This window comes from Bos grunniens, chromosome 3 (genome assembly GCF_055505025.1).
Source record: "Bos grunniens cultivar Pamir isolate PY7600 chromosome 3, Bosgru_T2T1.0, whole genome shotgun sequence".
Classification (NCBI taxonomy): domain Eukaryota; kingdom Metazoa; phylum Chordata; class Mammalia; order Artiodactyla; family Bovidae; genus Bos; species Bos grunniens.
The window spans coordinates 40,879,771-40,902,834 of NC_141167.1; the positions used below are offsets into that span (position 1 = coordinate 40,879,771).

Below are 23,064 nucleotides of genomic sequence, written 5' to 3' on the forward strand. Positions count from 1 at the left end.
TTTCAAATATACAATAAAATATTATTAATTATAGTCACCTTGCTGTACGTTATATTCCCAGGTCTGGTTTATTTTGTACCTGGAGTCTTGTATCCTTTGACCAGTCTCCCCCGTTTTGCCAATCCTTTAATCCCCACCGCTGGCAACGACCTCTGTGTCCACGAGTTAGGGTCAGTCTCTTTTGTTGTTTGTTTTTCAGATTTCACATGTAAGTGGGGGCGTACAATATTTGTCTTTCTCTGACTTATTTCACTTAACATAATGCCCTCGAGGCCCATACATTGTCATGAATGGCAGGATTTTCTTTTCTGTGACTGAATAATATTCCTGTGTGTGTATATCCCACATTTTCTTTAGCATTCATCCATCGGTGAACATTGAGGTTACTTCTGTGTCTTGGTTATTGTAAATGATGCTGCAGTGAACACAAACTTTTCAAGTCAGGTTCCCCCCACCACCACCTTTGAATAAATACTCAGAAGTGGTATCTCTGGGTCAAAGGGCAGTTCTATTTTTTAATTTTTTTGAGGAGTATTCATAGTGTTATCCATAGTCACTTGTTGTTTAGCTGCTGCTGCTAAGCTGCTAAGTTGCTTCAGTCGTGTCCGACTCTGTGCGACCCCATAGACGGCAGCCCACTAGGCTCCCCCGTCCCTGGGATTCTCCAGGCAAGAACACTGGAGTGGGTTGCTGTTTCCTTCTCCAATGCATGAAAGTGAAAAGTGAAAGTGAAGTCATTGAGTCGTGTCCTTCCCTTAGCGACCCCATGGACTGTGGCCTACCAGGCTCCTCTGTCCATGGGATTTTCCAGGCAAGAGTACTGGAGTGGGGTGCCATTGCCTTCTCCGTGTTTAGTTGCTGAGTCATGTCCAACTCTTTTGTGACCCCATAGACCCTGCTAGGTTCCTCTGTCCATGGAATTTCCCAGACAAGAATACTGGAATGGGTTGCCATTTCCTTCTCCAGGGGATCTTCCCAACCCAGAGATGGAACTTGCCCATCCTGCATTGGCAGGCAGATGCATTCTTTACCGCTGAGCCACCAGGGATGTCCTCATAGTGGCTACACCAATTTGTATTCCCACCAGCAGCGTATGTTGCTGTAGTCGTTCAGTCACTAAGTCATGTCTGACTCTTTGTGACCCCATGGACTGCAAACACGCCAGGCTTCCCTGTCCTTTATTATCTCTCAGAATTCGCTCAAACTCGTGTCTGTTGAGTCAGTGATGCCATCCAGCAGTCTCATCCTCTGTTACCCACTTCTCCTGTCCTCAATCTTTCCCGGCATCGGGTCCTTTCCAACAGTATATGAGGGTTCCATTTTATCCATATCCTTGCCATCACTTGTTATTTCTTGCCTTTTTGACAATAACCATTCTAACAAGAATGAGGTGATCTCTCATTGTGGTTTTGATGAGAACCACCCTAGTAATTAGTGATGTTGGATATCTTTTAATGTGCCTAATGGCCATTTGTGTATCTTCTTTGGAAAGTGTCTATTTGGCTCCTCCGCCCATTTTTTAATCTGGTTGTTTGTTTTTTAATATTGAGTTGTATGAGTTCTTATATATTTTGGATAGTAACCTCTTGTCAGATACATCATTTGCAAGTATCTTCTCTTCTCCCATTCAGTAGGCTGTCTTTTCATTTTGTTAATGGTTTCCATTGCTGAACAGAGATTTTTAGTCTGATTTAGCCCCATTTATTTATTTTGGCTTTTATTTCCCTTTCCTGAAGAGACACATCCAGAAAGATATTGCGAAGAGCATACTAATATGTCAAAAGAAATACTACCTATGTTGCCTTCTAGGAGTTTTATGGTGTCAGGTCTTATATTCAAGTCTTTAATCTGAGTTGATTTTTGTGTCTGGTGTGAGACAGACGCCTAGTTCATTTTTGTTTGCATGTGGCTGTCGTTTTCTAATCATTTATTGAAGAGATTGTCCTTTCCCCATTGTATATTCTTTTTCCTTTGCTATAAATTAATTGTCCATGTTTGTATAGGTTTATTTCTGTGGTTCCTATTCTGTTGCATTGATCTATGTATGTGTTGTTGTTGTTTTTTAATTACTATAGCTTTGTAATGCAGTTTGAAATGAGGGTGTGTAATATCTCCTACTTTGTTCTTACTTCTTAGGATTGCTTTGGCTGTACAGAATCTTCTTACAGAATCTGTAAAGATTCTGAACAGATGTTTACAGAATCTGTTCCATGTAAATTTTAGAATTTTTTCTTCTATTTTTCTGAAAAGTATCCTTGGAATTTTGATAGGTATTGCATTGAATCTGTAGATTGCTTCAGGTAACATGGACATTTTAACAACATTAACTCTTCCAATTCCATGGGCGTGGAATATCTTTCAGTATTTTGTGTCTTCTTCAGTTTCAACAACATCTTATAGTTTTCACTGTAGAGATCTTTCACCTCAATTGTACTTTATTCATTTTGTTGTGATTATAAATGAGATTGTTTCTTTAATTTTCCTTTCTGTGAGCTCATTGTTAGCGTATAGAAGCACAGCAGACTTCTGAATGTTGACTTTGTACTCTGCAACTTTACTGTCTTCATTTATTATTTCTAATAGTTTTTTGTGTGCATGTGGTCTTTTCAGGTTTTCTACTTGTAAAATCATATCATCTGCAGATAATTTTTTTGCATTTTTACTTCTCTCTTTCTGATTTGGATTCCTTTATTTTCCTTGCCTAAATGCTTTGGCTAGGTGTTCCAATAGTATTTTGAAATAAAAGTGGTTAGGGTGGCCATCCTTGTCTTATTCCTGTAGATTAGCTATATTTTTTTCATATATGGCCAGTATTATTCTGAGGTATATATTTCTGTACACATTTTATTGTGATTTTTTAAATCATAAATAGGTGTTAAATCTTGTCAGATGCTTTTTCTCATCTGTTGAGATGATTTTTGAATCTGTGTTCTTCACAGATACTGGCCTTTAATTTTCTTCCTTTGTGTTATTGTCTGGTTTTGATAACAGGGTATTATTAACCTTGTAAAATAAGTTAGGAAGCACTTCTTCCTCTTTAGTGTTTTGGAAGAATTTGAGAAGGATGGGTATTAAATCTTCTTTGCATGTTTGGCAGAATATATCCTGGACTTTTTTTTTTTTTCCCTTTGGGCTTGCCTGGTGGATCAGACAGTAAAGAATCTGCCTGCCAGTGCAGGAGACCTGGGTTTGATCCCTGGGTTGGGAAGATCCCCAGGAGAAGGGAATGGCTACTCACTCCAGGATTCTGGCCTGGAGAATTCCATGGACAGAGGAGCCTGGCGGGCTACAGTCCATGGGGTCACAGAGAGTCAGACATGACCAAGCAACTCACACACACACACACACAGAGTCAGACATGACCAAGCAACTCACACACACACGCACACGCACGCACGCATGCACGCACGCGCGCACACTTCTGATTACTGTTTCAATCTCATGATTAGTCTATTCAGAGTTTTCTAGAGTCAGCATATAGTTGAGTCTTGTTTTTTAATCCATCTAGCCACTCTGTGTCTTTTGATTGATGAATTCATTTATATTTAAGTTGATTATTGATAAATGAGTACTTAGTATTGCTTTTTAAAAAATTATGTGTGTGTTTTTTATAGATATATATGGCTATATATTTCCATTCTTCCTTTTTCCTTCTGTTTCTGTCCACTATTTTGGTTTAGCGGTTTTCTATGTTTTTCTCACTCTCATCTTTTGTTGTGTTGCTAGTCTCTGCTCTAGATTTGTTTTGTGGTTACTGCAATGCTTGTATACATCGTCTCATAGGAAAAACAGTCGATTTTCTGCTGATAGCGTCTTATCTTCGCTTGCCTAAATAGGTTTCATCCTTGTTTGCTTCCCCTTTTATGTTTTTGTTGTCTGAAATTATCCCTCTTTATGTTTTGAGTTTAACAGATTGAAGTGGTTATTTTTTACTGCTTTCCCCCCTTTAACCTTTATGCTATAATAAAATATTTAAAAAGTTATTCTGATATAGAGTGGCAATTTTCTGATATTGTTTATCCCCTTACTCAAGGATTTATGTACCTTTGCCTTTTTTTCTGGTAGAACAGTTCCTTTCAGCACTTCTTAAAGGCAGGTCCATTGTTGATGAATCCCCTCAGCTTTTGTGTGTCTGGGAAAGCCTTTCCTTCTCCTTCATATCTGAATGATAACTTTGCTGGATAGAGTATTTTCCGCTGGCAATTTTTCTTTCAGTATTTTGAGAATGGCCACTCTTCTCCTGGCCTCTAGAGTTTCTGCCAGGAAATCTACTGATAATCTAATGGGGGTTACTTTGTGGGTTACCATCCTTGTTTCCTTGGCTGCCTTTAAAATTATTTGTCATTGACTTCTGACAGTTTTAAGAGAATGTGTCTTAGGGGAAGTCTTTTTTGCATTGAGGTAATTAGGCATTCTCTTAGCTACATGGATTTGTATACCCAGTTCCTTCTCCAGGTTTGGGAAGTTCTCAGCTACTATTTCTTTAAACTCTCTGCTGCCTTTTCCTTCTCTCCCGGGATACCCATTATCCTAATATGACCCTTCCTGAAAGAGTTGGATAGTTCTCATAGATTTCCCCAGTTTTCTCTAGATCTTAATTCTCTTCTTTCTTCTATCTGTATCATTTTTAGATTTCTGTCTTCAAGCTTGCTGATTCTCTCTTCCATAAAGTCTGCTCTATTTCCAGTGCTTTCCAAATTCCATTTCTCATCTCATTTATTGAACTTGTCAGCTCCAGACTTTGTTTGGTTCTCTTGTAGAGTATCAGTCTATTTAGTAAAATATTCCTTCTGTTTCTTAATTGTATTCCTGAGCTCACTGAATTTTCTTGAGTTTCTTTGTGACAGCTATTTTGAATTCTTTTATCAGTTAGATCACAGTATTCTATGACTTTGATTGATAGAGAATTGTCATTTTCTTTTTTGAATACATCACTATTGTGGGTTTTCATGATACTTGATGAGTGTTCCTCTGCCGGAGCATCTGAAGTAATGGACATCTTTCTTCCTTAGGTAAAACCTTTTTTTTTTTTGGCTTGATTCTAATGATTCAACAATTTAGAAATTAAAGTGCCTCTTTTGTCTTCCAGTAGGTGTCACTATAGCACAAGATTTTTGTTTTCTTCCCTGAGGTGCTTCTGGTTATCTGAGTCAGCCCTTTACCTGTCTGTCAGAGGTGACACCTGCCCCCTGCCTTCCTTGGCACTGCTTGTGCCTCTAGGCTCTTGGTGCCCTGCTGCTGCTGGTGTCACCTCCTGAGGACTGGGATGGTAGACACTTCTGCCATGTCCCAGATCTGAACTGTAGGCTCTGCTACTGCAGGGGAGGTAGGTGGAGAGGTGGGGTCACAGGTACCTCTACCATGTTGGGGGCATTGGGTTTCTCGGGTGCACCACTGTGGATGGGAGTGAGTAGGGGGACTGGGGCTGGAGTCATGGGTGCCTCTGTGCTTGAAGGGACAGAACATAGCCCTCACGGCCACCGCTGCCGGGTTACCTGTCGCTGTGAACACCACTGAGGCCAGGAAACTGGAGTCGGGCGCGCTGCCTCCCCTGCGCACCAGGTTTTCCGGGCCTGCAAGCTCACCTGCTGCGGCTGGGAGGCAGGATGGCAGGTGCTGCCTCTGCTGTTCCCCTGGTTCCACCTGTTTGTGTTCCCGTCCACCCACCTTTGGGCTTCCCAGGTGGCTCAGTGGTAAAGAATCCGCCTGCCAATGTAGGGGACACAAGAGACACACGTTGGATCCCTGGGTGGGAAAGATCCCCTGGAGTAGGAAACGGCAACCCACCCCAGTGTTCTTGCCTAGAGAATACCATAGACAGGGGAGCCTGGCCGACTACAGTCCGTGGGGTCACAAAGATTTGGGCACAAGAGCACGTACACACACCACCCACCTTTAAATGTACAGGTGTGTGGAATTCTCCAGCATCCTGGTGTATTGGGCAGATGTGGCTTTGTTGAGTTGTGGATGTTTTACTGGTTATAGATTGAAGAGGAAAGACAGAGGGAATGTCTCACTCCAGCAGGATGCTGATGTCACTCATGTTTTGTTTTTGATGTCACAATTTACAGCTTATGTGTCCATTACCAATTATTGTAGGTGTTTTCACAAAGTTCCTTTTTTAATGTTCATGCTAGCTTTGTAAGTGACTACTTCAGTGTCTTTACAACATTAGATTATTCTGAATTTTACCATATACTTAACCATTACCCGTGAGATTTGTACTTTCGTATGCTTTCCTATTAACTAAATGGTACCATTTCGTTTCAGCTTAAAGAAGTACCTTTAACATTTCTTGTAAGGCTGGTTTCATGATAATAAAATCCTGTAGTTTTTGCTGTCTTGAAAATTCTTCCTCTCTCCTTCAATTCTGAAGGACAGCTGTGCCAGGTAGAGTATTCTTGGTTGGCAGGTTGTTTTTTTTCGTTCAGCACTTTGAATATATCATGACACTCTTTTCTGGTCTGAAAGGTTCTGCTGAAAAATCTGCTTATAGTCTTATGGGGTTTCCCTTGTATGGAACAAGTTTTTTATTCTTGCTGTTTTAAAGATCCTCTTCTTGTCTTTAACATTTGATGTTTTAATTATCATATATCTTGGTGTGAGTCTCTTTGGGTTTATCTTATTTGTAACTCTTTGGAATTCCTGGATCTGGATGTCTGTTTCTTTCCCCAGGTTAAGGAAATTTTCAACCACATTTTTTCAGATAAATTTTCTGCCTCTTTCTCTCTCTTCTCCTTTTGATAACCTTGTTGTTATCCTTCAAGTCCCTTTAAGGTATCTTCACCTTTTTTTAATTCTTGTTTCTTTTTGTTGCTCTGATTGGATAAGTCCCATTGCTGTATTTGAGTTCACTAATCTTTTCTTCTGCTTCATGTATCAGATGTTGAGCCCCGCTATTGTATTTTTCAGTTTCATTACTAAATTTTCCAGGTCTGTAGTTTCTGTTTGGTACTTTCTTACATTTTCTACCTCTGTTGAAATTCTCAATTTGTTGATCCATTGTTCTCCTGAGTTTAGTGAGCATCTTTACGATCATTATTTTGAACTCTTTATAGAGTAAGTCACTTATGTCAGTTTCATTAAGGTCTTTTTCTGAGGCTTCATCTTGTTCTTTTATTTGGAACATATCCCTATTTCTTCATTTTCCTTGATTCTCTGTGTTGGTTTCTATGCATTAGGTAAAATCTACGCCTTTCCAAGACTTGAAGGAGCAGTCCTGCCCTGGCTCTTGGTTGTGTCTTGAACATATGATTGTCCAAGCAGCCTACTTTATTCTTAGTGCCTCCGAGGAGTTGAGTGTGTGCCAGACCTGTCACTGTCCCCAAGAGGGCAGATCTTAGCACCTAGATTCAGGCTGATTAGAAGCCAGAACTTCAGGTTGTTGTGGCTGCTCAGTCACTAAGTCACATCCAAATCTTTGCAGCCTCATGAACTGCAGCACACCAGGCTCCCCTGTCCTTCACTGTCTCCCAGAGTTTGCTCAAATTCATGTTCATTGAGCAGTTAGATGATATCTAACCATCTCATCCTCTGAATTTCCACACTAGCTATTTTGGGGGCTCATCTCTCAGACACAGAACTTATAAGTTGAAGTGCCAACCAATGTTTAAAGCAGCATTATTGACAATAGTCAAGCCATGGAAGCAACCTAAAGGTCCGTCAACAGATGAATAAATAAAGAAGAGGTGTATATATACACCGTGGAATACTACTCAGCCATAAAATAAAGAATGAAATAGTGCCATTTCATCAGCATGAGTGGACCAAGAGATTATCATACTAAATGAAGGAAGTTAGACAAATGTCATATGATATCACTTATATGTGGCATTTAAAATATAACACAAATGAATCAATCTATGAAACAGAAACAGACTCATAGACATAGAGAAAAGACTTTGGTTGCCAGGTGGGAGAAGTGGGTAGGGTAGGGGAGGGATGGGAGTTTGGGATTAGCAAATATAAATGATTATATTAATCTATAAAATGGATAGACAACAAGGTCATTACTGCATAGTACAGGGAACTATATTCAATATCTTATAATGAACCATATGGAAAAGAATATGAAATACAGCACACACACATACATACACATGATAATAACTGAATCACTTTGCTATACACCAGCAATTAACACAACACTGTAAGTCAACTATACTTCAATAAAAAAATTTAAAAAGTTGAAGTACCAGCTTGGGTTCAAACCTTTCACTTCTTAGGGGGATGCTCGGGGTTGTGAATTCCCGCCCAGTTATGAGTTGCTGCTCTGAGGGTGGGGTTTATGGTGAGACAGTCTCTCAGCCTCTCCTCCCCATTGTGGTGTGGCCTGTCTTTCTTTTTTCTCATTTGCTCAATGTGTAGGAGTAACTTATCTCGTTTTTTGGTTTCTTTCAGAGGAAACTGTTCCATATGCAGCTGTAGATTCGGGGTGTCTGTGGGTGGAGATCAGTTCAGGATGCACCTGTGTCACCGTTTTGAACTGGAACTGGTGGAGTTTCTTGTACCCACTGACACAGTTTTAATGATTTATCACCTCACAGCCAGGCTCCTCTCATCTTTACTCCCACCTGTTCCCTTTCCCATTATTTCAGAGCAAACATCAAATATATTATACACTTTATCACCTGGAAAAATTTTGACACAGGAGTTAAAACCAAATTCTTTGCTAATCTGTTTCACTTTGTGAAACATTCCTTTAAATGCCTATGTGAAGAAGGATTTTACTGGAGTGTCACAAGAGTAGACTACATCAAAATAAAGTACCAAGGTAGATGGATTTCTGATTTCCAGTCTTCCATCATCTTTTTAAATTTTTTAAACTTTTATTTATTTATTGGTTGCGCTGGGTCTTCGTTGCAACGCACAGACTCTTCATTGATGCATGCAGTTTTGGTGAGGGGAAGTTGCTCGTCCATTGTGGTGTGTGGCCTTCTCGTGGTGATGGCTTCTCTTGTTGGAGAGCGTGGGCTCTAGAGCTCAGGCTTTAGTAATTGTGGCCCATGGGCTTAGCTGTGTGTAGTATGTGAACCATGAACTTCCAGATGTTCAAGCTGGTTTTAGAAAAGGCAGAGGAACCAGAGATCAAATTGCCAACATCTGCTGGATCATCAAAAAAGCAAGAGAGTTTCAGAAAAACATCTATTTCTGCTTTATTGACAACACCAAAGCCTTTGACTGTGTAGATCACAACAAACTGTGGAAAATTCTGAAAGAGATGGGAATACCAGACGACCTGATCTGCCTCCTGAGAAATCTGTATGCAGGTCAAGAAGCAACAGTTAGAACTGGACATGGAACAACAGACTGGTTCCAAATAGGGAAAGGAGTATGGCAAATCTGTATAACATCACCCTGCTTATTTAACTTATATGCAGAGTACATCATGCGAAATGCTGGGTTGGATGAAGCACAAGCTGGAATCAAGATATCTGGGAGAAATGTCAATAACCTTAGATACACAGGTGACACCACCCTTATGGCAGAAAGTGAAGAACTAAAGAGCCTCTTGATGAAAGTGAAAGACGAGAGTGAAAAAGTTGGCTTAAAGCTCAACATTCAGAAAACTAGGATTATGGCATCCGGTCCCATCACTTCATGGCAGATAGATGGGGAAACAATGGAAACAGTGACAAACTTTATTTTCTTGAGCTCCAGAATCACTGCAGATGGTGACTGCAGCCATGAAATTAAAAGATGCTTGCTCCTTGGAAGAAAAGCTATGACCAACCTAGACAGCATATTAAAAAGCAGAGACATCACTTTGCCAACAAAGGTCTGTCTAGTCAAAACTATGGTTTTTCTAGTAGTAATGTATGGATGTGAGAGCTGGACTATAAAGAAAGCTGAGTGCTGAAGAATTGATACTTTTGAACTGTGATGTTGGAGAAGACTCTTGAGAGTCTCTTGGATTGCAAGGATCCAACCAGTCAATCCTAAAGGAAATCAGTCCTGAATGTTCATTGGAAGGACTGATACTGAAGCTGAAACTCCAATACTTTGGCCACCTGATGTTAAGAACTGACTCATTTGAAAAGATCCTGATGCTGGGAAAGATTGAAGGCGGGAGGAGAAGGGGACAACAGAGGATGGGATGGTTGGATGGCATCACCGACTCAATGGATGTGAGTTTGAGCAAGCTCCGGGAGTTGCTGATGGACAGGGAAGCCTGGCTTGCTGTAGTCCATGGTGTTGCAGAGTTGGACACAACTGAGTGACTGAACTGAATTGAACTGAAGGCATGTGGAATGTTATTGGACAGGAGTGAACGTGTGTCCCCTGATTGGCAGGAGGATTCTTAGCCACTGGACCACTAGGGAGCTACCTTGCCTCTTTAAAAAAAAAAATTCATTATTTTATCCAAGTTTATTGAAGTATAATTGACAAAATTGTAAGTCATTGAAAGTATACAGCAAAATGATAATCTGATATACATGTACATTGTGAAAGAGGTCTCCTCATTGACTAAATTAATGCATTCATTACCTCACTTTACTTATGAAAACATGCAAGTTTTCCATCTTAGCAAGTTTCAGTTGTACAATACAGTGTTGTCAACTATAGTCACCATATTACAAATTAGATTTTCAGACTTTATTCATCTTATAACTGAAAGTTTATGCTGTTTTTCTAACCTTGTCCTATTTCCCCCACTCTGTAGCCACTGGCAACCACTTTTTTACTCTGTTTCCATGAGATTGACTTTCATTTTCTTACTTCTTTAAAAATATTTCATTTAGCATAACGCCTTCTGGGTTCATCTATGTTGTTACAAATGACAAGATTTCTTTCTTTAAGGCTAAATAATGGTCCACTCTGTGTACATATATGTGCTCAGTCACTAGGTCATGTCCAACTCTTTGCGACCCCATGGACTATAGCCCACCAGGTTCCTCTGACCACGGGTTTTTCCAGGCAAGAATACTGGAGTTGGTTGCCATTTCCTACTTCAGTGTATGTATATATACATAGGGAAATGCAAATCACTACACACATGCCACATTTTCTTTATTTTCTTCATCCACTTAGGTTTTCTCTATACCATGTCTATTTGAATAATGATTTTATGAATGTGAGAGAACAAATATCACTTCAAGTTAATTATTTTGCTACCAAAGGAAATCAGAATATGTTCAGAAGTTGGATTGCTGGATCAAATGGTAGTTCAATTTTTAATTTCTGCACTGTTTTCTATAGTGCCTGTACAAGTTTACATTCCAACAGTGTACAGGAATTACCTTTTCTCCCATATTTGCCTGCATTTGTTATCTCATCTTTTTTTTATAATAGACTTCTAACCTGTGTAAGGTGGTTTCAGTTTGCATCTCCCCAGTGATAAGAGGGCAAGGAGAAGTGAGTGACAGAGAATGAGATGGTTAGATGGCATCACAGACTCAATGGACATGAGTTAGAGCAAACACCAGGAGAGGGTGAAGGACAGGGAACCCTGGTATGCTGCAGTCTATGGAGTTGCAAAGAGCTGGACACGTCTTAGTGAATGAATAACAATTAGTGAGAATGAGTACTTTTTATGTATCTGTTGGCCATCTGTATTTTTTTATTGAATAATGTCTATTTAGATGTTTTACCCACTTTTAACTGGGGATTTTTTGGCTATTAAGTTGTGTATGTTCCAAGAATATTTTGAATATTAATCCCTTAACAGATATGTGGTTTGCAAATATATTCTTCTGTTTCATAGGTCGAATTTTCATTTTGTTGATGGTTGTTTTTGCTGTGTAGAATCTTTTTAGTTTGTAAAAGGATTAGGAATACTTAGGAGTAAATCACATTAGGAATACTTTAGGATGTAATCACATTTATTTTTGCTTTTGTTACCTTTTCTTTTGCTGTTAAATACAAAACATCACTGCAAAGACCAATGGCAAGTAGCTTCTTACCCATTATGTTTTCTTATGGGAGTTTTATGGTTTCAGGTTGTACATTCAAGTCTTTAATCCATTTTGAGTTGACTTTTCAGTATTTTGTAAGTAGTGATCCTGTTTCATTCTTTTTCATATGGTTATCCAATTTTCCAAACTCCTTTTATTGAAGAGGTATCCTTTCCGAACTGTATATTCTTGACTCCTTTGTCATAAATTAATTGACCATATAACATGAGTTCATTTTGGGGGTCTCTATTCTGTTCCACATACTCCTTGGAGGAAAAGTTATGACCAACCTAGATAGCATATTCAAAAGCAGAGACATTACTTTGCCAACAAAGGTCCGTCTAGTCAAGGCTATGGTTTTTCCTGTGGTCATGTATGGATGTGAGAGTTGGACTGTGAAGAAAGCTGAGCACCGAAGAATTGATGCTTTTGAACTGTGGTGTTGGAGAAGACTCTTGAGAGTCCCTTGGACTGCAAGGAGATCCAACCAGTCCATTCTGAAGGAGATCAGCCCTGGGGTTTCTTTGGAAGGAATGATGCTAAAGCTGAAACTCCAGTACTTTGGCCACCTCATGCAAAGAGTTGACTCATTGGAAAAGACTCTGATGCTGGGAGGGATTGAGGGCAGGAGGAGAAGGGGACGACAGAGGATGAGATGGCTGGATGGCATCACTGACTTGATGGATGTGAGTCTGAGTGAACTCCGGGAGTTGGTGATGGACAGGGAGGCCTGGCGTGCTGCGATTCATGGGGTCGCAAAGAGTCGGACACGACTGAGCGACTGAACTGAACTGAACTGATTCTGTTCCAGTGATCTATGTGTCAGTTTTTATGACTGTATATCATACTGTTCTTTACAGACATTTTTCTAAATCCATTTTCTGTACGCTTTCTCTCCCATTCATAATTAGTTGTGCAGACTGATGAGGCAAAAAAAAAAAAAAATTCCTTAAAAAAAACCTTGATCCTATTTACATCACATGCAAAGTGAGAATTTTAAGTAGGTGTCATGGCAGAACTGGTTAAAAGTAAATACGGTCAAGTGACAGATACCTTTACCTTTCCAAATAGAAGTCCTTCCCCCCTCCTCTCTGGGAGAAATAACATTTTCAGGGCATAGACTGTGAAACAGCATGTAATGCAAAGACAGAAACAAATAAAAAATTTTTTATATTTGCAGCTGTTGAGACAATATTTCTGAGAGTTGAGGTTACCTCTAGCAGCAAAACCAGAGCCAGCTATTAAGCAGTTAGAATGCTGTAGTAATTGAGTACATGGCCATTTCTCTTTTAGCACGTTCTTTGGTCTCCTCTTCTAGAAGTTGTAGGTGTCTGTTTAGCTTGATTATCTGTTGTCTTAATGAAGCTGTATCTACAACTGTCAGTCCTCTGAAGTTCCTTTAATAGTTGCGTCCGTATTTGAAATGCCATACATGAAGTCACTTCTGACCAGCTGGCCATTTTGGCTAACAGCATTTTCCACTCAGAGAGCGCTCTTTTTAGGCTGCCAGCTACATGACTTTCTTCATTTTGAGAGGTTGGAGGAGGTCTTTCTAAATCCAGAAAATTTAGTGATCTCTCACTTAGCATAAGTACACGATGTGGTATTTTTAGTGCCATAGCCTTAAAGGGAGTTGATTGTATAAGGTCAAGGTCTGCTTGTCTTGAAAATGGAATTCTGGCTACAACAATTCTCTCTGGAACTGCAGAATCACACTAGCATTTGAAACTCCTTCTTGGAATCCTTGTTCCAGGTCAGCATTTGGTGGTGCTACCTTTAATTTTTCCAGGACCCTCATTCACTAATGCCTTCAGTGAATGCCATTTCATACTGAATTTGACTAATGTCTGCCATCTGAGCAGCAGTGGGAGAAGGAAATGCTGCCCTACTCTAAATGTGTACCAACTACTGCTTGCTTTTTGGCACTATCTGCTTCTGTGCCTCATAATAAATCTTTCGACTTGTCTCAATATGCATATGCTGGATTTTGTCCCCCTGGGCCCACTGGAGGGTCCCTGGTGAGGGCTACCACCTGCTGGCTCCCTGTGCACTCCTATAGATGGTCTCAGAGGCCACTGGCCCCGTGCATGGAGATGCCCAGGCAAATCACTGGCCAGACAGCCAGGTTCCAAATTTTAAGATTTTTTCTATTTCTATGAAAAAAGCCTTTGGCATTTTCATAGGAATTGCATTGAATCTGTAGATTGCTTTGGGTTAGTTCAGTTCAGTCACTCAGTCGTGTCCGGCTCTTTGCAACCCCATGAACTACAGCACGCCAGGCCTCCCTGTCCTTCACCAACTCCTGGAGTCTACCCAAACCCATGTCCATTGAGTCGGTGATGCTATCCGACTATCTCATCCTCTGTTGTCCCCTTCTCCTCCTGTCCTCAATCTTTCCCAGCATCAGGGTCTTTTCCAATGAGTCAGCTCTTTGCATCAGGTGGCCAAAGTATTGGAGTTTCAGCTTCAACATCAGTCCTTCCAATGAACACCCAGGACTGATCTCCTTTAGGATGGACTGGTTGGATTTCCTTGCAGTCCAAGGGACTCTCAAGAGTCTTCTCCAACACCACAGTTCAAAAGCATCAATTCTTTGGCACTCAGCTTTCTTTACAGTCCAACTCTCACATCCATACATGACTACTGGAAAAACCATAGCCTTGACTAGACGGACCTTTGTTGACAAAGTAATGTCTCTACTTTTTAATATGCTGTCTAGGTTGGTCAGTATGGACATTTTAATAATAATAATACCTCCAGTCCATGAACACAGAATATCTTTCCATTTATTTGTGTCATCTTTCCTACATTTTCAGTGTACAATTTCTCACCTTGGTAAAATTTATTCCTAAGTAGTCTTAATTTGTTTTTTGGGTAATTCATTGTTAGTGTATAGAGAAGAAATTGATTTTTTATATTGATTTTGTACTCTACAACTTTATTGAAATTGTTTATTATTCAGTTCAGTCGTTTAGTCGTGTCTGACTGTTTGTGACCCCATGGACTGTAGCATGCCAGGCTTCCTTGTCCATCACAAACTCCCAAAGCTTGCTCAAATTCACGTCGATCAAGTCAGTGATGCCATCCAACCATCTCATCCTCTGTTGTCCCCTTTTCCTCCCACCTTCAGTCTTTCTCAGCATTAGGGTCTTTTCCAATGAGTCAGTTCTTCACATCAGGTAACCAAAGCATTGGAGTTTCAACTTCACCATCAGTCCTTCCAAAGAATATTCAGAACTGATTTCCTTTAGGATGGACTGGTTAGACCTCCATGCAGTCCGAGGGACTCTCAAGAGTCTTCTCCAATACCACTGTTCAAAAGCATCAATTTTTGGCACTCAGCTTTCTTTATAGTTCAACTCTCACATCCATACAAGCCTACTGGAAAAACCATAGCTTTGACTAGATGGACCTTTGTTGGCAAAGTAATGTCTCTGCTTTGTCTAGGTTGGTCATAACTTTTCTTCCAAGGAGCAAGTGTCTTCTAATTTCATGGCTGCAGTCACCATCTGCAGTGATTTTGGAGCCCCCCAAAAAAGTCTGTCACTGTTTCCATTGTTTCCCCATCTATTTGCCATGAAGTGATGGGACTGGATGCCATGATCTTAGTTTTCTGAATGTTGAGTTTTAAGCCAGCTTTTTCACTCTCCTCTTTTCACTTTCATCAAGAGGCTCTTTAGTTCTTCACTTTCTGCCATAAAATTGATATTTCTTCTGGCAATCTTGATTCCAGCTTGTGCTTCATCCAGCCCAGCATCTTGTATGATACACTCTGCATATAAATTAAATAAGCAGGGTGACAGTATACAACCTTGACATGCTCCTTTCCCTGTTTGGAACCAGTCTGTTGTTCCATGTCCAGTTCTAATTGTTGCTTCCTGACCTGGATACAGATTTCTCAGGAAGCAGGTAAGGTGGTCTAGTATTCCCATCTCTTGAAGAATTTTCCAGTTTGTTGTGATCCACACAGTCAAAGGCTTTGGCAAGGTCAATGAAGCAGAAGTAGATGTTTTTCAGGAATTCTCTTGTTTTCTCAATGATCCAGCAGATGTTGGCAATTTGATCTCTGGTTCCTCTGCCTTTTCTAAATCCAGCTTGAACATCTGGAAGTTCACAGTTCACATACTGTTGAAGCCTGGCTTGGAGAATTTTGAGCATTACTTTACTAGCATGTGAGATGAGTGCAATTGTGCAGTAGTTTGAGCATTCTTTGGCATTGCCTTTCTTTGGGATAGGAATGAAAACTGACCTTTTCCAGTCCTGTGGCCACTGCTGAGTTTTCCAAATTTGCTGGCATACTGAGTGCAGGACTTTCACAGCATCATCTTTCAGCATTTGAAACAGCTCAGCTGGAATTCCATCACCTCCACTAGCTTTGTTTGTAGTGATGCTTTGTAAGGCCCACTTGACTTCGCACTCCAGGATGTCTGGCTCTAGGTGAGTTATCACACCATCGTGATTATCTGGGTCATGACAATCTTTTTTGTACAGTTCTTCTGTGTATTCTTGCCACCTCTTCTTAATATCTTCTGTTTCTGTTAAGTCCATCCCATTTCTGTCCTTTATCGAGCCCATCTTTGCATGAAATGTCCCCTTGGTATCTCTGATTTTCTTGAAGAGATCTCTAGTCTTTCCCATTCTATTGTTTTCTCTATTTCTTTCAACTGATTACCGAGGAAGGCTTTCTTATCTCTCCGTGCTATTCTTTGGAACTCTGTTTATTCTTGGGCTGGTCAAAAAGTTCACTGGGGTTTTCCATAAGATATTACAGAGAAAACAACAAACTTTTTGGCCAACCCAATATTTCTAACAGTTTTTTTGTGGATTCTTTAGTGTTTTCTAAATACAGTATATCATCTGCTAACAGTGATAGTTTTACTTCTTCATTTCTAATTTGAATGCCTTTTATTTCTGTTTCTTGTCTAATTGCTCTGGCTTCCAGTACTGTGTTGAATAAAATTGGTGACAGTGGTGTCCTTGTCTTAGAGGAAAGCTTTCCGCATTGCACCATTGCGTAGGTTGTTTTCTGTGGGTTTGACATATATGGCCTTTATTATGTTGATGTGCAGTGCCTCAATACCCAGTTTGCTGACTTTTTAAATCACAAATGGTTGTTGAATTTTGTCAAATGCTCTTTCTGCATCTATTGAGATGATGATATGATCTTTATCCTTTATTTTGTGAATGTGGTATATGTCATGTTTTATTTTATTGACATGAACCATCCATGTACCGCTGGAATAAATCCAATTTGATCCTTTTAATCTATTGTTGAATTCAATTTGCTAATACTTTATGAGGAGTTTTGTAACTGTTCATCAGGAATACAAGCCTGTAGTTTCTTTCTTTGTACTGTCTTTGTCTGCCTTTGATAAGGTAAAGCTGACCTTGTAAAAATAATGTGAAAGTGTTATTTCCTTTTCTGTTTTTTTGGAAGAGATTGAGATGGATTAGTATTAATTAGTCTTTAAATGTTTTGTGGAATTCACCAGTGAAACTGTCTGTCCCTGAACTTTTTTTTTTTTTTGCTGGGAGATTTCCGATTACTGGTTCAGTTTCCTTACTAGTAATTTATTCTGTTTTCCTGTTTCCTCATGATCCAGTCTTGCTAAGTTTTTTCTAGGAATTAGTCCATTTCTTCTGTTATCCAACTTGCTGGCATGTAAGAAATTCATAGTGGTCTTTATGATCTTTTGTAGTTTTGTGGTATCAGTTGTAATATCTCCTTTTTCATTTATGTCTTGATGTAAGTTCTCTTTTTCTTAGTAAGTCTGATTAAACGTTTGTCTAGTTAATCTTTTTTAAAAAACAGCTCTTAGTTTCATTAATCTTTTCTGTTGTCTTTTTAATCTCTATTTCATTTATTTCCACTCCCTGTTACTTCCTTCCTCTTGCCTAGCTTGGAGCTTACTTTGGTGGGACTGGGCTCAGTCCACTCTTTGCAACCCTATGGACTATATATAGCCTGCCAGGCTTTTCTGTCCTGGAATTTTTCAGGCAAGAATACTGGAGTGGGTTGCCATTTCCTCCTCCAGTGGAACTTAGTTTATTCCTCTCTAATTCCTCAAGATATAAAGATAGTTGTTCAAGATGTTCTTTCTTCCTGTAAGTGTTTATCACTATAAACTTCCCTTTTAGAACTGCTTTTGCTATATCTTGTAAGTTTTGCTATGTTTTGTTTCCATTTTCATTTGTCTCAAAGTATTTTTTTATTTCTTCTTTGATCCAGTGGTTGTTCAGGAGTATGTTGTTTAATGTCAACATATTTGTGAACTCTCCAATTTTCTTCTTACAATTGATTTCTAGTTTCATACAATCATGTTTGAAAAAGATGCCAGATAGGATTTCAATCGTTTTAAATTTATTAAGACATGTGGCCTAACATATGATATATCCTGAAGAATGTTCTGTGTGAGCCTGAGAAAAGTGTGCATTTGATTCTTGTTCAGACGGAAAGTTACGTCTTTCAGGTTCATCTCGTCCAACATGCAGTGTAAGTCCAATGTTTTCTTGCTGATTTTTCTGGCTAAATGATCTGTTTTTGAAAGTGGAGTATTTAAGTTCCCTGAATTACACTGCTCTTTTTCTCCCTACACAATCATTATTTGCTTTATATATATTTAAGTATTCTTGTTTGGGGCTCATATTTACAACTGTCACATCCTTTTGATTAACTGGCTTATCTTTTATAATGACCTTTTTGTCTCGTTAAATTTTTTAGGTTGAAGTTTATTTTGTTTAATGTAAGTACAGCTACCTTTGTTTTCTGTTTTCATTTGCAAAAAATATGCTTTGACATCCCTTCACTTTTCAGTCTGTGTGTGTCCTTTAAGCTGGTGAGACTCTCAGTCCACATATAGTTTGGCTTTGATTTTTTTCCATCAGGCACTTTGTCTTTTGATCAGACAATTTAATCCATTTACATTTAAAGTTTAAAAACTGTTTATTGAAGAATAGTTGATTTACAGTACTTAGCTTCCGGTGTATCACTTTATGAGTCAGTGTTTGCAGATTATACTCTTACAGATTATTGTAAGATAAATCACTATAATTCCCTTTGCTGTACATTATATCCTTGTTGCTTTTCTGTTTTGTATGTATTAGTTTGTTAACCTCATACCCCTAATTTGCCCCTCTTCCCTTCCATCTCCCCTTTGGTGACCATAGTTTATTTGCTGTATCTGTTAGTCTGTTTCTATTTTGCATATACATTCATTTGTATTATTTTTTTAGATTCTATTTATACGTGATATTATATAGTACAGTATTTGTCTTTCTCTGACTTACTTCACTCTCCATAGTATTTCCTAGGTCCATTCACAGTGCTGCAAAGAGCAGTATTTTATTCCTTTTTATGGTTAAGTATACATATAGTATATATACATTGTATATACATATACATACACACATACATACCTATATGTGTGTGTTTATATATAGGTAGATTTTGTTGGTTTTTTAGTCACCAAGTCATATCCAACTCTTTGCAGCCTCATAGACTTTAGCCCATTAGGCCCCTCTGTCCATGGGATTGCCCAGGCAAGAATACTGGTGTGGGTTGCCATTTCCTTCTCCAGGGTTCTTCCCAGCCTGGGGATTGAATCCACATCTCCTGCATTAGCAGCCAGATTCTTTACCACTGAGCCACCAGGGAAGAGGATAGATAGAGATATGTAGAAAACACATCTCCTCAATCCAATCATCTCCTGATGGGCACTTGAGTTTTGAGTTACTTCCATGTCTTGACTCCTAGTTAAGTTCAGTCGCTCAGTCATGTCCGACTCCTTGCTGTCCCATGGACTGCTGCGCCCTAGGCCTCCTTGTCCATCACCAACTCCCGGAGTCCACTCAAACTCATGTCCATTGAGTTGGTGATGCCATCCAGTCATCTCATCCTCTGTTGTCTGCTTCTCCTCCCACCTTCAATCTTTCCCAGCATCAGGGTCTTTTCAGGTGAGTCCGCTCTTTGCATCAGATGGCCAAAGTATTGGAGTTTCAGCTTCAACATCAGTCCTTCCAATGAATATTCAGGACTGATTTCCTTTAGGATGGACTGGTTAGATCTCCTTATATTCCAAGGGACTCTCAAGAGTCTTCTCCAAAACCACAATTCAAAAGCATCAATTCTTTGGCACTCAGCTTTCTTAGTCCACTCTGAGTCCACTCTAGTCCACTCTAGTCCAACTCTCACATCCATACATGACTGCTGGAAAAACCATAGCTTTGACTAGATGGACCTTTGTTGACAAAGTAATGTCTCTGCTTTTTAATATGCTATCCAGGTTGGTCATAACTTTCCTTCCAAGGAGTAAAGCGTCTTTTAATTTCATGGCTGCAGTCATCATCTGCAGTGATTTTCAGCCCAAAATGATAAAGTCAGCCACTGTTTCCACTGTTTCCCCATCTATTTGCCATGAAGTGATGGGACTAGATGCCATGATCTTAGTTTTCTGAATGTTGAGCTTTAAGCCAACTTTTTCACTCTCCTCTTTCACTTTCATCAAGAGGCTCTTTAGTTCTTCTTCACTTTCTGCCATAAGGGTGTCATCTGTATATCTGAGGTTATTGATATTTTCCTGGCAATCTTGATTCCAGCTTGTGCTTCATCCAGCCCAGCATTTTTCATGATGTATTTTGCATATAAGTTAAATAAGCAGGGCGACAATATACAGCCTTGGCATACTCCTTTTCCTATTTGGAGCCAGTCTGTTGTTCCATGTCCAGTTCTAACTGTTGCTTCCTGACCTGCATACAGGTTTCTCAAGAGGCAGGTCAGGTGGTCTGGTATTCCTATCTCTTTCAGAATTTTCCACAGTTTATTGTGATCCACACAGTCAAAGGCTTTGGTATAGTCAATAAAGCAGAAATAGATGTTTTTCTGAAACTCTCTTGCTTTTTCCATGATCCAGCAGATGTTGGCAATTTGATCTCTGGTTCCTCTGCCTTTTCTAAATCCAGCTTGAACATCTGGAAGTTCACGGTTCATGTATTGCTGAAGCCTGGCTTGGAGAATTTTGAGCATTACTTTGCTAGCGTGTGAGATGAGTGCAGTTGTGTGGTAGTTTGAGCATTCTTTGGCACTCTTGTTTAGTAATGCTAATATGAACATTGGGGTGTATATAACTTTTTAAATTTGTGTTTTCGTTTAATCCCAACCCAGGGAGTGGAATTGCTTGGTCCAATTTTTTATGATAACTGTTCTAACATGTGTGAGGTGATGTCTCATTTTCATTTTGCATTTGTTATATTCATAAATTTTGTGATTTCTATTTAGCAATTTTTAATATTTTCTATCTTTGTTGCAATTCTTTGTTCATGCATTGATCTTTTGACCTCAGTGAGCATTTTTACAACCACTGTTTTGAACTCTCAGGTAAGTCACTTCGTTCATTAGATCTGTTCTGGGTATTTATCATGGCACATCTGGAACATTACCTTTGTTTCTTTTTTATTGTCTCTATGCATTATACAAAACAGCCACCTCTTCCAGTCTTGAATGAATGGTCTCTTGTAGGAGATGAACCCTGTTGCTCAGCCCAGCCTGAGCTCTTAATTGGCTTTCAACCTTTTGTGACTATTTTCTTTGAGCCTACTTCTTTGCTTTTAGTGGCTTATTTAGAGGATATGCTAAGACTTGTATTTCCAAAGGTGGGGACTACAGTTAGCACCTAGATGCAGGCTGATTAGATCCTGGACCCTGAGGCTGCAGCTGAGAGCATGTAGTTAAGCCCTGTGCAGGGAGAAAAGGAAATGGGCTTTTTTTTTTTTTTTTTTTCACCTGTTCCCTTTGTGCTGAGCACAGGCGTACAGTCACTAGGGATTAGGGGTGGTGGTACCTGCATCCATTAAGAATTGTATTTTTGTTTGCTATAATCCGGTAGAATTCACGAATGCAAGCCCCATTGGCTTTCAAAACCAGATGACCCAGGGACAGTTCCTTGGGTATCAGACATAAAAGTTGGGGCACAGTGTAAAAACTCCTTCCAGGGAGATACTAGTGATTGGAGTGGGCTGGAAGGAGATGGGAGAGGTGTCCTTCAACTTCCCCAGTCTCTGGGGAAGACTGCAGCTGCCCCTAGCACCTGCTAGAGTAGGAGCTAGGTCTTAGGCAGCAGCTTTTAAAGCATGTGGATAAGCCTTTTACAGGGGAAGACAGGGAGATGGACTATTTTACCTGCTTCCTCTGCACCTGGCCCTGAGGGTCAGGTCACAGTGAGCTGTGACCATCAAGAATGTTTATTTTCTATAGCTTTGTGGATCTCATAAACACATGCCCTGTTGGCTTTCAGGGCTAAGGATTTTGGGGAACCTGTACCTCAAGTGGGAGTCTTCAAAGTTAAGAGTACTAGAGGTGGAGTCTGAATGCTTCAGTGCTCAGGGAGAAGCTAAGAACTGGGAGTTCTCTCCTGATGCAGTGCTGTGCCAGGGTTGGGATGTATCATGAGAGTGATCTCAGCCTTTCCTACTATTTTGGTATTTTCTCGTTTGTTTAATATGTAAGAGCTGCTCAGCTAGCTTCTGGATCTTTTTTAGAAGGAACTGTTCTACATGTGTGTACATCTGGCATATCCATGGGAGGAGGAGAGGCGCTCTAGAGCCTCCTTGGTCATCTTTACCTTGGGTGAATTACCATGGGTGATTGAGAATGGCTTCATCTACAAGGGAAGACAGACTCCTTGTCTGTCCCCTTTGAAGTTGAATCTGGTTTTAAAAATTGTGGCCATTATTGTTAATTTTAATTGTAATGTGAGAAGGCTCTTCTGCACTTCTAGACGCCTTCCTTATGAGTCATTTCTACATTCTTTTTTTAAATGTTTTTAATTGGAGAATAATTGCTTTACAATATTGTGTTGGCCTCTGCCATACAGCAACATGAATCAGCCATAGGTATATATGTCCCCCCTCTCTTGAACCGCCCCCCACCTCCCCCGCATCCCACCCTTCTAGGCTGTCACAGAGCACTGGGTTGCACTCCTCTTGTCACACAGCAAATCCCCACTGGCTGTCTATTCTACACAGTAATGCTACTCTCAGTTCGTCCGTCTCCTTCCCCCGCTGTGTCCACAAGTCTGTTCTGTGTCTCCGTTGCTGCCCTGCAAATAGGTTCATCAGTACCGTCTATCTAGATTCCATATATATGTGTTAGTATACAGTATTCTCTTTCTGACTT

At 39.9% G+C, this 23,064-nt stretch overlaps 1 protein-coding gene and 1 pseudogene across 12 annotated transcripts in view; one reads left to right on the forward strand and one right to left on the reverse strand.

Moving 5' to 3' along the window:
• RAVER2 (ribonucleoprotein, PTB binding 2) overlaps window positions 1-23,064 on the forward strand; it is a 137,263-nt gene that overhangs the window by 110,215 nt on the left and 3,984 nt on the right. The gene's annotated exons all lie outside the window — the stretch shown is intronic.
• On the reverse strand, window positions 13,111-13,871 carry LOC147375530 (mitochondrial fission factor pseudogene; annotated as a pseudogene).